The sequence below is a fragment of the Solanum stenotomum genome, chromosome 8, assembly GCF_019186545.1.
Source record: "Solanum stenotomum isolate F172 chromosome 8, ASM1918654v1, whole genome shotgun sequence".
Classification (NCBI taxonomy): Eukaryota; Viridiplantae; Streptophyta; class Magnoliopsida; order Solanales; family Solanaceae; genus Solanum; species Solanum stenotomum.
The window spans coordinates 39,372,472-39,389,859 of NC_064289.1; the positions used below are offsets into that span (position 1 = coordinate 39,372,472).

Sequence of the window (17,388 nt, forward strand, 5' to 3'; positions counted from 1 at the left end):
AATCTAACCTTAGGAGAGCTTAATTCCTCAATACCAAGCTACCCTGAGATCTACCATCCCAAGCTACATCATTCAACTATCCATGAAGCAATCATGAGACTCAACCTCAACCTATTCTATTCTAACAAGCATGATTCATTTTAGGTGAATAACCTTTCACGTTCTACATACATGCAAGCTATCTCATCATATTAAACTTACTCTATAACCCCTAGTGGTGAACATCATGACTTCAAGCCCTATACTCAATCTTTACTCCACAATCAACATACTAGTCTATATCACAATATATATATATATATATATATATATATATACTACTCACAAGCTTTAGTCATAGGTAATTCTAAGCATAATTCATCAAAAGTCCCAATTTTAATCATTCAATTCATATTCTATCAGACATTCATACGTCTAGTTCAATTCATGATTTCATATTTCTATTCGTGAATAAGTGCCATTCATGGCAACAATCCAAGAGAATCTAGCAAGAATCATCAATCCCTCATCAAAAGACGCAAACCTTCATAATTTGGAAATTAGGGTTAATCAAAGAATTCTAATAAATTTTTCATACTATCATGAATCAACACTAAATTAATCATATATGAGTAGTATCCAACCATTTGGAATCATACCCACCTAAAACCCATACATTGGAACTAACCCTAGCTTGATTGGGGTTCTTCTTCACAAATTAGGGGAAGTTATAGGGGACTCCATGGGTGGAATAACCCATAGATGAAGATCTAAACATACCTTAATCAAAGCCCTAGCACAAGCCTTTAGCAATGGAGCCTTTGTTCTTGACCTTAGTTTCAACCCTAACTTCTTCTTCAATTGAGGTTCTTCTTAGAGAGAGAAATGTTTGAGAGAGGAGTGATTTGGGGTTTTGAATTATGTCTAATGTAAAGTTACTTAAACTTGGGGGCTAATGAATTAAAATAGTCTAAATAAGTGAATAAAATACATACAAAACGACCCCCATTTAAACCTAGTCGAATAGGAATTTACCCAAAAGTTCCTCAACTTGGTTGTCCCGTCCAGACACAACGCCCACTTGTACGGATCGTGAAAGGGGACCACGGTCTGTGGTCAAGACCACCAACCGTGAAAGTGGTAGTAGACTTGGGATAGTGTCTTGGCCTCAAGGCCTTGCCTCTTATGGGACTAAGGAGTCTTCACGGACCAATTCACAGACCGTGGTCCACACCATTGGTCATGAAGGTTGTGGTGAACTCTTAGGCAGTGTCTTGCCAAGGTTGGGCAGCCTTGGCCCCTTGGCTTAGGCTTTCCTTTTTGCCTTGGTACTTGCCCTTCTGATGCTCAACCAAACTCTCAATGGTCATCTAGGCTAGTAGGTCTAATATTTACCTTGACATTCAACCACTAACCTCCTCATTCTAAGCACGTAAAGTCTCATCTACGACTCTATTTCTCATACATCCAGCCTTAGAACCCTAGCTTGTGGATCTAGTTTGGTCTACTAGTTTTCGAGGTATTACAGTTTTACTTAATATTTATTCTAAACTTGATAAAGGGGAGTCGTACCACTTTCGTAACATGACTTACTGATTTTTGAGATTATGAGGCGTTTGGGATGTGCTCCTTTTTCTACTCGAAAAATTAGAGGCATTTGGATGTGCTTAGTTTTCACTTGACTAGTCAGCGCGTTGACGTCCTTTCTTGCATTCTTTTGTTGTTGTTAGCACCTTTGAGAGTTTACTAGTTGGGTAGGTGACCCTGTTATTGTTTACTCAATGTTGAAGTTGTTACATTCGGTTCGAGGACGATACTCATGGTTTGAGTCTGTTAACTCATCTCTGAGTTTGATGTTGACGATTCGAGGCCATTATTTCAGTTTGACACTGATGCTTTATGGTTCGAGGTGACACTTCTAGTTAGGGGTTTGGAGATTGTTATTATTGGTTCAGATGGTTATCATGCATTATGCATTATCTATAACCAATATACTTGTTTGTTGTTTGTCCCCTGAAGTCTATGGGGTCGGTTGGGTTATGTTTGCTATTTGTACTTTTCGGGCTTATAGTGGTGTGGTTAGGTTATTGTTTGACTAAATTCTATTGTCTATAGTTGTTTTATTGTTATCTAGTAGGTTCTGACTTTAGAATTATAGTTGTGGGTCCTCCTGACATTGGGTAGTTGACTTGGTGGCTTAGATGTTTGCGATTAGGTTGTTAGCTTCTGATCCAGGTACGTTCTCGACTCGACTTCTTACCCTTTTTTACTTATTTATATTCTTTATTTCATGTCTACTTTAGTATCTCATGTTTACGTACTTGTGATATATTTTCCTTATTACTTGGTGGTTATGCTTATGTTATTTATTGAGCTTTGTTGGTCGTTGCCTACTGAGTAGCTTTTTTGGTACTTATACTACACTTCTGCCCCTGTGATGTACCGTGAATTTACGGTACTATTGATACGTTTCACTTAGAATTGGTGAATGGCTAGGGCATTTTTGTGTTAGTTTTATGTGTTTTTTGTTATAATTTTAGGAAATAAACTCAGGTGTGAAAAGATGAAGATGTAGCTGAAGCAAGTGCTGGAAAGAGTCACCTATAGAGGTACCAATGGATCGTAGGATGAGTGACGCCCCATAGATAAGGGTCGTGGGACGACCAGGCATGGCAAGATTGAAGCTCATGGAAATTTGGCCAAGTGTGGAACCACGGTGGGGACTAACGGACCGTCGAATTACTTACGATCCGTCCTGCAGCTCCGTAGAAGTGATCAAAGGAGTGATTCCAGTACGTGAGTTGAAATAATCTAAGTATAGAGTGACGGAGGTGACTGACAGTCCGTCGGCTCACTGACGGACCGTTCTGCTGGTTCGTGGAAGCTGACTAAGAGAGGTGGATTTGTGAATAATTCAAATCGGCTAAGTATGGAGCCACGGAAGAGACCTACGGACCATCATTCGACTTACAGATCGTAGGTCAGCCTCGTGGAATGGAGACGCGTCCTACAGTTTTATTTCCTTATTTTTTCCCTTTTATTTTAGGATTTGTTTTCTATAAATAGGGGATGTAAACCTCATTTTTGGGGGTTGGATTTTATTACTTTTATTCTAGTTCTTGACTTGGGATATTAACTTGCAACTTTAGCAATTCTTAATTTCCTAAGTTCGTTTTGAAGATTTTGGTGTTGCAATTCAAGTTGAATTTATGGATTTATTATTCTTCTTACGTAAGTTCATAATTCTTTCATCTAAAACAATGAATAGTGTTCATATGATTATGGGTAACTAAACTCCACAACTAGGGTTGTGGGAACCATTAGTGATTAACAAAGTATGAATAGTAAATAAGCAATTCTTGAATAGTGTTTTGCATGCATTGATAATTATTTCATTTAAAAGTCTTTTTAACGTTGCGCAACGTTAGAACTCGCCTTGTCGCTACTTGCCGGACCAAGGAGGTAATCAATAAGAAAAGAATTATCAACATAGATTTAGTGTGATACTATTTAATAGTCTAGTGTCGATTGGTGTGAAGTAATAACTAAGAAAAACATCAATGTGATATCTAATATGAGGTAAAGGTAAGGGTTAAGTAAATTATACACACGTAGCCGGACCAAGGTGCGGGGTGAAATTCCCTAGATGTCGGACAAAGGATTTAAAGATACCTAGCTTATCACTTTGCATGTAGTACACTAGGAAAGGATTGCTATTACTAGGATTACTGCATTATGAGCTTGTGGGGAACACGTATACCCTAGTTAATTCTCTCATCTTGATAACAACCAAAATTGACTTTTGTTTATTGATTACTTACTGAATTCTTACAATTTGTTTCAAAAATCCCCCCCTTTAATTACTTGTTTCTGGAAGTAATTTGACTAAACGAATATAATTGTTAGTTAAAGTGAAGTCTAGACCATTTTCCTCGTGGGATCGACCCCAACCTACAAGTTGGATTCTTTACTTGATAACGATCGCTTATGCTTCTTTAGGGAGGTGTAATTTGAGCGTATCAAATTTTGGCGCCGCTGCCGAGGAATTTGACTTTTAGATTTATTTTACCAACATTATTGAACTTTAGTCAAATATTTCCTAATTTTACTTTTTCTTTTTCTTTTTGTCTCTCTCAGGTTCTGACTTTAGTGTATGCCAAGTACACGGAGCCCGGGTGAACCACTTACTCCTTACGATCCAGAGTTGAACCGAACTTTACGAAGAATGAACAATCAAGGAGTTCAAGTTAATCCTATCGGAGGCAATCTAGGTGATGAAGTTGAGTTGCAACCTCCGAGGGTAGTTGGTGGAGACATCCAGGTTCTAGCCGAAAATCAACTAGGAGATGCAGTGAGGGTGCATGGTACACCAGGCCCACAACTGCATGACAACTATAGGGGAAACGTCAATATTGCTGACTCTGATGGACCTATTGTCCTACCCCCTTTGCCTCCGGGGCACACATTTGTAGTGACCAGTAGCTTGATGCAGATGCTTACAATAAGAGGCTTGTTCTTGGGGTTGCCATCAGAGGACTGATATACCGTGAGTTTACGGTATTTCTAATACATTTCACTTACAAGTTGTGTGTGTCTAGGGACTTTTTGTATGGGTTCTTATGTGTTTTTATCATATTTGGCAGGAAAGATGTTCAGGCGCGGAAATAAAGAGACAACTGAAACAAATGCAGAAAAGGGCATCTACGGAAGTGATCTACGGACCGTAGGTCCATTAACGCTCCGTAGATGGTGGTCGTAGATCAGAAACCAAGGCATGGAAGGAAAATCAGAGAAATCTGACCATGTGTGGAACCATGGTGACCATTGACGGTCCGTAGATTGATCTACGGACCGTACTGTCGATCCATAGATTGAGACTGCGATGGTTCCAGTACCTGATTTTTGAAGATTCCAAGTATGGAGCTATGGAGGGGGATTGATGGACCATTGATCGATCTACAGTTCGTACTGCAGTTCCGTCGTTTTCTTCAGAGAAGCTGATTTTTGGAAGTTGAAATATTTTCTAAATCCTGGCTGACGGAAGGGACTCACGGACCGTAGATTCATTGACGGTCCGTGAGTCAGTCTAGTGGATTGAAGACGCGTGCCTGTAACAAACTTTCCTTATTTTGTTTCCCTTTTAATTTAGGACTTGTTTTTCTATAAATAGGGCATGTAAACCTCGTTTTTAGAGGTTAGACATTATTCTTCTATTCTAGTTCTTGACTCGGGAGATTAACTTGCAACTTTAAAAATTATTTAATTTCCTAAGTTCATTTTGAAGGTTTTGGTGTTGCAATTCAAGTTGAATTTCTGGATTTGTTAATCTTCTTACGTAAGTTTATAATTCATTCATCTAAAACAATGAATTGTGTTCATATGATTATGGGTAACTAAACTCCACAACTAGGGTTATGGGAACCTTGAGCGATTAACAAAGTATGGATAATAAATAAGCGATTCTTGAATAATGTTTTGCATGCATTGATAATTCTTTCGTTTAAAAGTCTTTTTAACGGTGCACACTATTACACCTCGCCTTGTTGCTACTTGCCGGACCAAGGAGGTAATCAACAAGAAAAGAATTATCAACATAGATTTAGTGTGATACTATCTAATAGTCTAGTGTTGATTGGTGCGAAGTAATAACTAAGCCAAACATCAATGTGATGTCTAATATGAGGTAAAGGTAAGGGTTAGTAAATTATACACACATACCCGGACCAAGGTGAAAGGTGAAATTCTCTAGATGTCGGACCAAGGATTTAGAGATACCTAGCTTATCACTTTGCATGTAGTACACTACTAAAGGATTGCTATTACTAGGATTACTGCATTATGACCTTGTGGGGAACACGTATACCCTAGTTAATTCTCTCATCTTGATAACAACCAAAATTGACTTTTGTTTACTGATTACTTACTGAATTCTTACAATTTGTTTCACAAATCCCCCCTTTAATTACTTTATTCTGGAAGTAATTTGACTAAACGAATATAATTGTTGGTTAAAGTGAAGTCTAGACCATTTTTCTCGTGGGATCAACCCCAACCTACAAGTTAGGTTCTTTACTTGATAACGATCGCTTATGCTTCTTTAGGGAGGTGTAATTTGAGCGTATCACCCTGCATATTGTAGTTGAGTTATTGTCGTTGATTTGGAGTCGTGCGGGCCAGCTTGGGGTTTCGGAGATTAAGGTGAGCTCCTGGCATCTAGAGTTACCGTTTCCATTTGTTTTGACTAGGCTTAGTCTTTATATGTATTCAGAGATAACCTGTTCTTGTCTTGTATTTGTGAAAGCCTTGTACTCATATTTTGGATTAGCTGCTCAACTACTAACTTATGTTAGTTCTTGGGATGGTTCAAATTTTTGGTTAATTACCAAGAGTACCTTTAAGTATCAATTGAAAAAATGTGTAGAAGATGAACTTGCTTGGTCCAGAAAAAATGATGGATGACTTAGGGGTCGTTTGGTAGATGTATTAGGAAATATAATGCATGTATTAGCCTTGTGTATTACTAGTACCTTGTTTGGTACTCTTTTTCAACCTATGTATAACTAATGCAAGCATTAGTTATACACTCTATTGTGTAATAAGGTGTGCATTGCTAATACCATGGATTTCTAGGTATTAGCAATGCAATTATTTTAATGCATGCATTAATATGATAAAAGACCCACTTACCCCTTAAAACCTTTTTTACATCTTTTCCACCATAAAAGTCAAGGGTATCTTTGTAAATAATTTTTTTAATGCCATACATACTATTTTTAATGCATTAAAATAATCTATGTAAAATTAATGCAAGCATAATTAATGCAAGCATAACTAATACAAGCATTACTAATACACTCTTGTAGCATTATTCTTATACATTCTACCAAAGGACCCCTTAATGTACTACAACATAGAATACTTGTGTAAGGTTTACTTTAATACTAAAGTAAATTGTGATTCTGTAAACAACAACATGTCAAAGTGTTTTAATGCATGGATCTTGACATCAAGGCATAAAACAATTAGTACTACGCTAGAAGAGATTGAGTGAAGATGATGACAAGAATAGCTAAGTTAAGGGAGAGTTCAGAAATACTTGAAAGTGTAATTTCTCTCTAATCTTTGTGAAGGTACTAGAAGAGAATATTTATAGGTCAATAAATTACAATGTTGAATGTCACGACCCGATTTTTCTGGTCATGATGGCATCTACTACATCCAACTAGTAGGTAAGGCTAACCCATAGCCGGAGCCATAAGCAATAAACTACCAAGCAGAAGCCACCAATAAGAAGTAAGAACATAGAACAAAGAATAGAAAGGATAATCAACAAAAAGGATACATCTATCAAGATCTTCAATGGTAAATGATCTAATAAGGTCATCCCACTCATCTCTTTGAATATCTTGCAATTATACTTTTTGTAAGATGAAATAAGGTCTAGAGAAGTTCTAGAAAGTTTTCCATAAATCTCCTCCCAAAGGTACAATATATACTTTCTTTTGTGGTTAAACACAACACCTTTTCCTTCGAAGATAGACATAAATCCATTCAACTTTGGAAGCACTCGAGAAGCCTCATTTGAATTAGGAGTCAACCCTTTCAAAGTTTATCCACGAGAAGTAGATTATGTCTTTTCTTCTTTCTCGGTATTTGAAGTTGATTTTGTCTTAGGTCTTGATATTGCAATAGACTCATCACTAACTTGTGGCCTTTCACGCAACTATCCCATTGGATGTTTGATAGTGTTTATCTACAAATAAAAAGGGGGTTAGCAAAGTCATTTTATTCATGACTCAAAGATAAGAGATTTGTGATTTAAGAAAAACCTGGTCACTCTAAGCTGTTAACATTCTTGAAGGACTATCATTGCATTGGACTTATACAACTTGTAAATCAACAACTTCATCCCCAGACAATTCAACCCTTTGCCTCTTCCAACATTTATCATTGCTAGTTTTGCTTGTTTATTAAAAGGCTCATTTACTAGAGAAAAGAATTTGGGGACATTTGTCTTTATCAGTATAATTACGAACTACTTCTTTCTTAGATATGTTAGAGATTTAAGTTTCATACTTTGATGTTGAAGGACAAGTGGTGTCTTGACTTTTGAAAGTATTTTCTCGATGTCTTGTCCTTTTTCCTATAAAAGGGTAACAACGTTTGACCCAACTTTCTCCACCAAAATTTCCAAATTATCCTCAAGAAACTTTCTATGGGATCTCTCCTACAAAATGGATATCAGGTAGTGTAAAGCTTCTTCACATATGTTATTGGAGGAGGAAATGTCACTTTACACATAGTAGCATGATATATGCAAATGCACCAATATCTAAGGCCCTCATCGAGAAACTCAACACAAATATCCTTTTCTAAATAGCCAGGAATATCTTGATAGAACCAAATTGAGAGCCAAACTAGTGCAGACTATATGGCTTAATGACGTAGGAACCTCCCCTCCTCAATGGAATATAATTGAAATGAAAGATCATAAAACTAGCTGACTCTAACTCTGACACTTTGCCTTCATCAATATAATTGGTCTATTGAGGCCTACTAAGCATGGTTGCATTCCACACAATGTGTTCCCCTCGATGAACACTCATCCTTTCCTCGTCTTTGTCAAAATATTTTGTAACACCTTCCCGAAAATATACTACCATTCGTGGGAGATAAGGCCCACTAGAAATTGGATAGTGTGTCTTGAGATAAGAAGAAAGACAACCATAAACGTAGTGAATGAGGAAACAAACTTTTATGTGGTCTAACTATGAGGATTTTGAATTTTATTTACACCATGATAGATGCTCTCTAAGACTGGGACAACAAGCCTAACCCTTCAACTGTTCGCCATCAAGCTTGCTATCTTGTAAGTTTTAGGTCGAATAAAATCCCCTTTTTTAGATGGAAATACAAAGGCACATAACTAACATGAAAAAAAGGTCGTTACACTCCAAGCTTAAAAAATACGGTCTCTTGAGCACTTAACCATGTTTTTATCTTGGTTGGTATTTCACCTGTTGTATTATGCGTAGATGATAGGCATCGAGACTTTTTCTCTTTTCTTAGGGGAGCTAACTCATATTTAAGATATTTCTTTCACTAAAATTGTATCTATTAGCTTAAGGAGACCCTTATATTACCATTATTTTCCTCTTTAAGATGATGAAAGGCAACAAACATATACTCACAATTTCGAGGAAGAAATCTTTCCCTTTTCTAATCAAAACCTATAAGTTCTATGGCATTAGGTACTACATCTCCGTATGGGAACCCGCTAATTGACAAGCCACCAAGAGTATGAAAATCCCAAATACATATGGACATTTCTCCCACAAATGTAGGTAATGTATTTATTTGGGGACTCCAAGCCTCACAAAAGGCTTGTATAATATTGTAGTTTCGATCATAAGTAGAAAGAGAAGTAAATACAACATCATGAATATAAGTGTTGTTTAAACTTTTCCCATTCTCGATTAGGACAACTTCTGTCAATTTCCAATATCTCCGAATGCAATGATATTTACCTTTAAACACAACATTGTCAACCCAATGCAATTCCTCTTGAATCATTAACGACCTAAATTTGGAAGAGTGTTTGCGATGTTTGTTCCTTGAGGATTTGGTTTCTTAAGATACCACAGTTTGGAGGCTTTATTAGATTTTTTATCGTATTCAGAGGTCCAAATTTTCATATGAAGTATGTTCCTTAATTGCAGCCATGGATCAACATAAAGACCAACTAAAGAATTTTGGACTAAAATTTTGGTCTCCACCATAGTACTCTTCCTTCCAATGATGAGATATTTGAGCTTAGAAGATGGTCAAGTGTAATCCCTAAAGAAAACCATTGTTCAAACTACATTAAAAAGAGTTTTAGTCTTTATATATGATGACACACAAAAGAATGTAAGAACTTAAAAATAAAATAAAAAGGTACTAAGAAGGGAAGAATAATTTAAGCATTTGAGATATCATAAAGATTTAATTTTGTGATATTAAGATAGGGACGTTAGACACAACCCTTCATACCTTATGCTTAAGTATTCAGGATCTTATAAAGCTTCAACTTAGTCATCTCAAGATGGGAACGTTAAACACATCCCTTCACACCTTGTGCTTGTAACACCTCAAGATGGGAACGTTAACGATCTCTACCCTTGGTTGGGTTATTTTACTATAGTACGATCGTAGACACTTGCATTGGAAGTTGTGTCTTGATTACGCAAACATCAAAATGGCGCCGCTGCCGGGGAGTGGTGTTACTTGAGAATTTTTAGATTAGTAGGATTTTTGTTCTTCTTAGTCGTAGTTTGCTAACTTAATTTTTAGTTTTTTTTGCTTTGAAGTTGTTGATATAGGCTGATACCCGGAGCATGACTGAGGGAAATGGTAGGAACTTGGCTGAGACAAGTCAAGAAGTCAGGAGGGACTTCAAGTTAACCGCACTGGTAACTGAGATGCACGTGTTGGCCACCAAAATATCAGAGGTGGAAAACGAGTTTAAAAGTAGAGGGATGTACATACCCCCTCATGAGCGAAATAGTCTAGAGACATGGAGAACAATCGTGTCGAGGACACACTCCAAATCATTCGGCAAAAGATTATTGAACAAGATCAAATGTTGGAAAAGATAAAGGAGAATATTCAAGTGTTGCATCAAAGGATTGGCTCCCATTCAAGATCGATCCAGCTGATCAGGACACTCACGAGTTATGCAGTGCCTCCTTTTCACTCAAATGAACTATTGGGGTTACCTAGTAATACTAGGACCAACCCCACCAATGGAGAGTGAGTGAGGACTCGCGTCGTGCCACGATGTTAACTAAGGTGCTTCTTGGGAGGCAACTCAAGGTTTTAAATGCTTGTGTATGCTTTTATAAATAATGGTGTGTTGGTGGTGCAGGTTTAAATGTTAAAAGGGTTTGGAAAATGCATATTGGTGAGTAAAAGGTCAGTTGGTGAAGCGCCAAAATAGTCGATGTGCCCGATGAAGACAACCGTTTGGACTCTTGCTTTGATTAAAGGTCCTGTAAAACCTGGCGAGCGCAGCGACCACTCAGCGTGTCGTCGAGTTGATCAGCTAGTGTGACTAATTTTGTTGAATGGATGCGAACTGGACGGTTTATAATGGCAAGAAAATTTAGAATTTGAAATCCTTAAATTTCCCTCGCTTTGAAACTTCACAAACCCACACCAAGGTATTATCTTCAATATTTTTCTATTTCATTAGTATTATAGTTGTTGATAGGTGCTCAGAACTAGGATTTCTTTGCCGCATAGATTTTCAATCGTGTTTTAATCGACATATAAGGTTGGTTTCTGAATCCTGAATTTACATTCGAAAACTTTGTACTCTTTTGCAATGATCATATCATTTTGTTGTGTGTTGGGCCTCTCTGATAAAACTAGAATGCTTGAATGCCAATTTTAATTTAAAAATCTTGCCCGTATTGTTTTGATTGTCAAATGCCCGTAATTTTTGTGCTTTTAAATGAATGAATTTGCACTGAGTTATGCTTGCATGTCGTTTAGATTTATTGGGTGAAGTCTGAGTAACCCTTGTTTGTGCTAAGTGATGAAAATTGCTCAATGATAGAGCGGGTGACAACACTTTAATAGAAAATACCGCCAAATGGCAAAATTTAACAAAACCGGGAATAATCTGAGTATCCCGGGGTGATGGGTAGTACGGGTCCTGTTTGAATTTCATTAGTGCATGCTTTGATTTTGTCTTCGGGGGTTGCGAGGTTGAATTCGAGAATGCGGATTGAAAATAGGAACGTTTAGTCATTCGGTGACTAGGGTTGAGCACGCCAAACCATTCAGCGGTTCGCCTAATGACCACATCTCGCTTTTAAATTCATTATTTCTGTGTTGTTTGAGTTTGTAACTTTCGGCGAGAAGCCTTAGGTCGCCGAAAGCACTCAGTGACTCGTCAAAAGTATTCTTGATCGCACTTTGTATGCTCTCCTGAACGTCTATTGCACCGTAACATTCGGTGGACAAACCCATGATTGCCAATAGTAGTCGGCGAATCGCCAAAAGGTCCTTCCCATCGGTGACTTTTTATAATTTTTAAGCCAATCCCTTCGGCAATCCCGACTTAGCTTGCCAAAGAGGTTTGGCGACTCGCTGAATGGATCGGCGAGCTTGTTTGCAATAGATTTCCTGTGTTTATGTTTGAATTTTCTGCTAATTTGTCTCGATCTCTTGTAGATATGGTACGCACAAATCTAACCACGGAACCTCATAAGAAAGCACAAGGCATAACCATAAACGAGGGGGGTCAAATCCTCCAAGGAGGAGAGGAGAAGAACTCCCACCAGGAAATAAAGGTTAAAGGAAGAAACATATAGCTAGAAAACGAATAACTATTGAAACCCAAGCTAACTTTTCAGAACCAGAAGATGACCAGCCTCTGATAAACTGAAGGGATGAACTCCGGGCCAGATCTCAGTCCACATCCACCAATATTTTCTTAGCTACCACTTCTCCAGCAACAGACTCCGTGCCAGCGCAGACACCTCCAGTGGCCCCTGCACTCTTTATTGTTCCTACTCCTACACTACTAAACAGACACAAAGGTGAGGGGGTACAGACCATTGTTGAGGAGAAGTTATTATCTACGGAGGGCCTAGAAGGAAAGCATCCCGATGTGATTGACACCCTCCAATACCATGAGTTTGAGCAGTTCACAAGTCCTCGAGGCCCTTACATTCCTTTTTGGGTTAGGAAATTTTACACCACTTATGGGGAGTTGGTGCCCAAGAACAAGAAGAAGGAAAGTGAGTTTGGACCAGTAAAGTTGGTCATAGTCAGAGGAAAGGAAGTTGAGTGCCATGGCGAGTATATTAACATTGTATTGGGTAGACCGCTGCACTCTGCATTTCCCTACGAAGGGATTCTTATTGTTCAATCCTTAGATGACCTGAAGGGTTGGCTAGCTCCTTTAATTTCTGATACCACCCCGAGGTGGATGGATGCAAGGACACCTATTGAGAAGAGGGACTTGAACATCGCTGCCAGGTTCTGGTTTGGTTTCATCAGCAGCACCATCATGACATCATAGAATGAGTCCATTTTGCGCCATCCTAAGGAAACTTGCCTTGGTTCTATCATGTCCAGGAGGCGCATTATTCTGGGTGTATTGATTTCACAAGAGATAGCTATGAGGGCCAAGAAGAAGATGACTTCTCTGCCATTCCCAGTCTTTGATTATGTAGTTGTTCCAGCATACCGGAGTACCTCAGGACACTACGAGGGATATTAAGGTCACTCCATCTTCCTTTACTATCATCTGGCATATAGAGGCCCAGTTCACACTAGAGAAGGTTGATAAGAGGAGAACAACTCCGGCAGATATTTCTCTGGAAGTTGATGTTGACTCGTTACCAGCAGAAGCACTTTCGTCTACTCTGGCCTCTGAGCCTTCAGGTACATCCGCTCCTTCCTCTTCTTCACAGGTCCCGGGTGTTTCTTCCTCCTCCCAACCTACCAAGATTACTCAGGCCATGATATTGAAGATGGGACAACTGGCCTATTCAGCTAATGTGAGATCGACTCGATTGGAGAAATCCATTCCAGGGATGATCAATAATTCTATCTTGGCTGCACTAACCCCCCTTAGGGCTTCTATTGATGATCTGGCAAATAAAGGCGTTGCTTGTGAGAGCAGACATGGGGGACATCTGAGGCTTTGGCATTAAATGCCAAAGTAGCAGATTTGAGGAAGGACGTAGGCTATTTGAAGTCTACCGACTTCATTTCATTGATGCACGGTGCAGACGACGAGGATGCTCCTGAGACCACGGGGATTCCTTCGGCTACCACTGGAGATGTGCAGAGGGGTGGCACTACAAATGAGGAGTCGGATGCAAAGACCGACGAGGAGCTGATAGTAGTACATGATGAGCTAATCGCGTTAAAAGCTGCCATTACTGAGCTGAGAAAAGATGTGGACTATCTGAAGTCCACCGATATGTCCATGGTTTTTGGAACAGTGGAGATTCCAGATATGCCCGAAATGCCTCCAAATACTGACGGACATGAAGATAGAATGGAGCAGACAGTCGAGCCAGAGTCAGAGGTAGAGACTGATGAAGAGATGCTTGAGGAGAATGAGGGATTCACAAATGAAGACCTAACCGAGCGGAAGCAATTATGATGGATGCTGCTGTGCAGGCTTCCTTAGCACCAGTTGCTAGATTCAGTGGAGCTGGCCCTTCTGGAGTCACTCCGGGCACTGATGCCCAGACAGATGGAGCGATTGTCTAGACAGTATTTTTCTCTACCTCCCTCTCTTTCTTTCTTACTTTCACTTTTGGATACTTTATTTCATTTGCATTTAAGAATAAATACTTTTTAATTGTGGTGGGGTGCGGCTCACCTTCTATGTGCTATTTGTGACTTGTGTTTTTGTGTATGTATTTGGGTTGTTCTATTTAAATTTTTTGTTTCATACACTGCTTTCGTGGATGGTTGAGCTTATAGCTCCATTTGTTTTAAATTGCAAAATGATTTTGACCCGTCCAAATATTTTGGCCACCTTTCGTGCGTTGAATGTAGCTGTTATTTCTCAAAATTTAAGTCTCAATTTTGATCAATATGGATGAGTTGAATAGTGCTCTCAATCGAACGAACATGAATGCGCGACTACGATGAGGCCAAATGAAGTTGCATAGACAATATGTGAATTCTTTGAATCTCGTTATGACTTGCCTAGTATCGAATTGAGTCTCTTATGATGATCATCGCACACTAGCGAAAGTGGGGAATTTGGTTTGACTGTAGTGTCAATGCCTAGTGTGATGAACTTACTTTGAACCATGCATGATAGATCCTAGAAGTTGCCCCGCTTGTCCAAGCAACTAAGTAAGGCTATATCTTGATATGATATTAGGCAACTTTAAAGAGTGTGAGCCAATTTGACATATACCGATTTGTGACCTACCTTGTGAGTGTGTGAATTGCTTTTGAACACGCCTTGAGCCTTACCTTCCTTTGGAAGAAACTTGATGAAAACTAGACCTTTATTTATCCATCACCCATAATCCTCATGAAGTTGTGGTTAGTTGAATAGCCAACTTAGGCCAAAAGCCTAAGTTGGGGGTGTGGTGAAAAGATAAGGGCAAGTCAATAAGTGCAAGGAAAGTCTCCTCTTACCCATGGTTTTAAGAAAAATGAAACCCCTCCATATTTAAAAAAAGAATGAAAAAGAAAGTTGTGGAATAAAGTATTAAAGAAATGGGGTTCCCAAACAATCCATGGAAAGGGAATAATAGGATGACTTATGAGCACTAAAGAGAATGATGAAGGAAAAGGAAAGGAAGCGTTGTGAGCACCACATTTAATGAGGATGAAGTAACTGAGCCTAAATGAACGTACCTTTGAACTCAGCCCCATTACAAGCCTTGAAAAGACCTTTTTTTTTCCTTAGTGAGCTAAAACAAATGCTGATTGGAAAATATGGACAAATTTGTGGGCGAAATTATACATAGTGTTCTTCTTTGTGGGTGTGAGTGTTGCATCTGATTCCGAAGCTTTAAACTGTGAACCATTGTGTAAATATGGAATTATTCCTTGTGTGAGGGCATTTGAACACTTTGGTTGAGCTTGAACTTGCATTTGAAGCAAGTATTGTGAGCATTATGCTCTTTGATATTGGTGAGTCACAACTTGATTCTTTGAGTGCACATTTGATCTTTGCATTAGTAAACTGAGTCTTGTTGTGTGCTTTAATGATTGAGTCTTGTGTAGCATTGTTCGAGACACCCTTTTTGAACGGCCGAATTTGAGTTTGCTTGAGGATAAGCAAAAGTTTAAGTTAGGGGTGTTGATGAGTCCACTAATTGGACTCATTTAGGGCTATATTTAGATAGAATTAGTGTCCTCAAATGCATAGTTTATCTCTATATATGATAAAACCCTTAAGTTTTAGGTATTTGGAGTTTGAAGGAAAGCATGAACACTACTTAGCAAAAAAGGAGCAAAAGTAGCTGATAGAACGAAGAAAATGAAGATCTGAGAATCGCCAAAACCGTTCGGCGAGTCGCCAAAAGGTCTTATCCTCACCTTTTACTCCAGTGTGCTTAGCCCTGAAGAAAGGATCAAATCAGCAGTGAAAAGGAGCAGTCGGGAAGTGGCCGAGTAGTTTCGCAAAGCAGGACTATGTCGCCTAATGATCCAAAACAGGATGATGTTGAAGACTAACACAAGACGGCGATGAACTAGACCAAAGGGCGGATCGCCGAGTTGATCGATGATTCTGACTAACTTCACTGAGTGATCCTTCGTAGCATAGATTTTTAAAAATTATAAATACTCGTTGTGAATTATTATTCTAGAATCGTATTTTTAGCTTTGAACAGTAATTTTTCAAACTTTGCTTCTATTTTTTAGTTCTAAGTTTGAAGAGGGTTTTGAAGAACTTGAAGATTCAAAGGGTTTCAACTTCAAGAAATTGAACTTGGGTCTTGTGGATTCTTCACTCTTGGCTTGTTTTAAGACTTAAATCTTTATACCCATTTCAATGCAAACTCATATTGGTATAACTTTCTATCTCTTTTACATGCCTATCTAAAAACCCGATTCTTGGGGTGTGATTTTGTGAATATGGGTTAGATTATATAGTGTGTCTCGCTTGTTGATGATTTATTTGTTGTTTAGATGTGATTTGGTTTAGTAGTTGTGGTGGAACTTAATGAAATTGTAGTTGGAAATACGATTTCACCTTTGTGTTTTCAGCTTTCTTAAGAGAGAGGTCGTAAAACTAAGACTACTAAATTGATGGCCGGTGGGAGTTGGTCGACATGAGGTACAACTCGAGAGAGTGAACCCTAGTCCTTCTCCCACACACTCAGCTCGAGAGAGTGAGTGGGCTAAGGCGGAGGCTGTTCTTCATGTGGCAAGTGGGTGTCCGAGAGGAACCCATTCGATTCGGGGTAAGTTACTCGAGAGAGAATTTACCCCCACTATAGTCTAGCCTAGTCACAAATATTCAACATATTTATTGTCAAAAGCATGTACCCAATAGTTTAGTTTTTCTCGTATTCCTATCACATCCCAAGAACCCCATCTCCTTGATTAGATTTATTTTTGCTTGCTTTTACTTACTTGAGACAAAACACCATCGTTAATTGACACTTTTGTGTCATACCTTTGATTTAGTATGTTTGTATTCGACAATGTTTTCAGCTATGACTAATTATAACTTAATTTTATTTTTCTACTAAATCTCAAAACCACTCCCTGTGGGAACGATCCCAACCCTTGGTTGGGTTACTTTACTATCGTACGCTCGTAGATACTTGCATTGGAAGTTTTGTCTTAATTACACAAACATCAAGGAGGTAGAACCCACCCCAAGGTCGACCCCTTCTCACGGACCTCCAAATGGGTTGTGATGGG

The 17,388-nt window shown here is 38.7% G+C and overlaps 1 pseudogene; it reads right to left on the reverse strand.

Moving 5' to 3' along the window:
- Positions 1 to 7,191: 7,191 nt before the first annotated feature.
- LOC125873780 (uncharacterized) lies at positions 7,192 to 8,280 on the reverse strand (annotated as a pseudogene).
- Between the last annotated feature and the right edge of the window lie 9,108 nt (positions 8,281 to 17,388).